Source organism: Macaca fascicularis, chromosome X, assembly GCF_037993035.2.
Source record: "Macaca fascicularis isolate 582-1 chromosome X, T2T-MFA8v1.1".
Lineage (NCBI taxonomy): Eukaryota > Metazoa > Chordata > Mammalia > Primates > Cercopithecidae > Macaca > Macaca fascicularis.
The window spans coordinates 60,140,229-60,143,455 of record NC_088395.1 but is presented as its reverse complement, the minus strand read 5'-3'; positions in this window follow the sequence as shown (position 1 = coordinate 60,143,455).

Genomic DNA, 3,227 nt, shown 5'->3' with positions numbered 1-3,227 from the left:
AAATATCTGTTCTCAGATTCCACAGAAAAAAGGCTAGTAAAGAGATCCACGAAATACAGATATAAATCTTCGAGTGGAAGTCACACATCACAGAGCAGTTTCTCAGAAAGCTTCTTTCCAGATTTCATATGAGGATATTTCCTTTTTCACCATAGCCCTCTATGGGCTTCCAAATATCACTTTGCCAATTCCACAAGAACTGTCTTAGCGAAAGGCTTCTTGAGGGGAAAGCTGTTACTCTGTGTAATGATTTCACGGAACACAAAGAAGTTTCTCAGAAAGCTTCTTTCTGTTTGTTATCGGAGGATATTTCCTTTGGCCCTATAGTCTTCAAAGGGATCCGAAATATCTGTTCTCAGATTCCACAGAAATAAGGCTAGCAAAGAGATCCACGAAATACAGATGTAACTCTGTGAGCGGAAGTCACACATCACAGAGCAGTCTCTCAGAAAGCTTCTTTCCAGATTTCATCTGAGGATATTTCCTTTTTCACCATAGCCCTCTATGGGCTTCCAAATATCACTTTGCCAATTCCACAAGAACTGTCTTAGCGAAAGGCTTCTTGAGGGGAAAGCTGTAACTCTGTGAGATGATTTCACGGAACACAAAGAAGTTTCTCTGAAAGCTTCTTTCTCTTTGTTATCGGAGGATATTTCCTTTGGCCCTATAATCTTCAAAGGGATCCGAAATATCTGTTCGCAGATTCCACAGAAATAAGGCTAGCAAAGAGATCCACGAAATACAGATATAACTCTGTGAGATGAATTAACAGAACACTAAGCAGTTTCTCAGAAAGCTTCTTTCCAGATTTCAACTGAGGATATTTCCTTTTTCACCATAGCCCTCTATGGGCTTCCAAATATCACTTTGCCAATTCCACAAGAAGTGTCTTAGCGAAAGGCCTCTTAAGGGAAAGCTGTAACACTGTGAAATGATTTCACAGAACACAAAGAAGATTCTCAGTAAGCTTCTTTCTCTTTGTTATCGGAGGATATTTCCTTTGGCCCTATAGTCTTAAAAGGGATCCGAAATATCTCTTCTCAGATTCCACAGAAATAAGGCTAGCAAAGAGATCCACGAAATACAGATGTAACTCGGTGAGATGAATTAACAGAACACTAAGCAGTTTCTCAGAAAGCTTCTTTCCAGATTTCATCTGAGGATATTTCCTTTTTCACCCTAGCCCTCTATGGGCTTCCAAATATCACTTTGCTAATTCCACAAGAACTGTCTTAGTGAAAGACTTCTTGAGGGGAAAGTTGTAACTCTGTGAGATGATTTCAAGGAACACAACGAAGTTTCTCAGAAAGCTTCTTTCTCTTTGTTATCGGAGGATATTTCCTTTGTCCCTATAGTCTTCAAAGGGATCCGAAATATCTGTTCTCAGATTCCACAGAAATAAGGCCAGCAAAGAGATCCACGAAATACAGATATAACTCTGTGAGATGAATTAACAGAACACTAAGCAGTTTCTCAGAAAGCTTCTTTCCATATTTCATCTGAGGATATTTCCTTTTTCACCATAGCCCTCTATGGGCTGCCAAATATCCCTTTGCCAATTCCACAAGAACTGTCTTAGCTAAAGGCTTCTTAAAGGGAAAGCTGTAACACTGTGAGATGATTTCACAGAACACAAAGAAGATTCTCAGTAAGCTTCTTTCTCTTTGTTATCGGAGGATAATTCCTTTGGCCCTATAGTCTTCAAAGGGATCCGAAATATCTCTTCTCAGATTCCACAGAAATAACGCTAGCAAAGAGATCCACGAAATACAGATGTAACTCTGTGAGATGAATTAACGGAAGACTAAGCAGTTTCTCAGAAAGCTTCTTTCCAGATTACATCTGAGGATATTTCCTTTTTCACCATAGCCCTCTAAGGGGTTCCAAATATCACTTTGCCAATTCCACAAGAAGTGTCTTAGTGAAAGACTTCTTGAGGGGAAAGCTGTAACTCTGTGAGATGATTTCACGGAACACAAGGAAGTTTCTCAGAAAGCTTCTTTCTCTTTGTTATCGGAGGATATTTCCTTTGGCCCAAGAGTCTTCAAATGGATCCGAAATATTTGTTCTCAGTTTCCACAGAAATAAGGCTAGCAAAGAGATCCACGAAATACAGATGTAACTCTGTGAGATGAATTAACAGAACACTAAGCAGTTTTTCAGAAAGCTTCTTTCCAGATTTCATCTGAGGATATTTCCTTTTTCACCATAGCCCTCAATGGGCTTCCAAATATCATTTTGCCAATTCCACAACAACTGTCTCAGCGAAAGTCTTCTTGAGGGGAAAGCTGTAACTCTGTGTGATGATTTCACAGAACACAAAGAATTTTCTCACAAAGCTTCTTTCTCTTTATTATCGGAGGATATTTCCTTTGTCCCTATAGTTTTCAAAGGGATCCGAATTATCTGTTCTCAGATTCCACAGAAATAAGGCTAGCAAAGAGATCCACGAAATACAGATGTAAATCTTCGAGTGGAAGTCACACATCACAGAGCAGTTTCTCAGAAAGCTTCTTTCCAGATTTCATCTCAGGATATTTCCTTTTCCACCATAGCCCTCTATGGGTTTACAAATACCACTTTGCCAATTCCACAAGAACTGTCTTAGCGAAAGGCTTCTTGAGGGGAAAGCTGTAACTCTGTGAGATGATTTCCCAGAACACAAAGAAGTTTCTCAGTAAGCTTCTTTCTCTTTCTTATCGGAGGATATTTCCTTTGGCCCTATATTCTTCAAAGGGATCCGAAATATCTGTTCTCAGATTCCACAGAAATAAGGCTAGCAAAGAGATCCACGAAATACAGATATAACTCTGTGAGATGAATTAACAGAACACTAAGCAGTTTCTCAGAAAGCTTCTTTCCAGATTTCATCTGAGGATATTTCCTTTTTCACCATAGCCCTCTATGAGCTTCCAAATATCCCTTTTCCAATTCCACAAGAACTGTCTTAGCGAAAGGCTTCTTGAGGGGAAAGCTGTAACTCTGTGAGATGATTTCACGGAACACAAAGAAGTTTCTCTGAAAGCTTCTTTCTCTTTGTTATCGGAGGATATTTCCTTTGGCCCTATAGTCTTCAAAGGGATCCGAAATATCTGTTCGCAGATTCCACAGAAATAAGGCTAGCAAAGAGATCCACGAAATACAGATATAACTCTGTGAGATGAATTAACAGAACACTAAGCAGTTTCTCAGAAAGCTTCTTTCCAGATTTCAACTGAGGATATTTC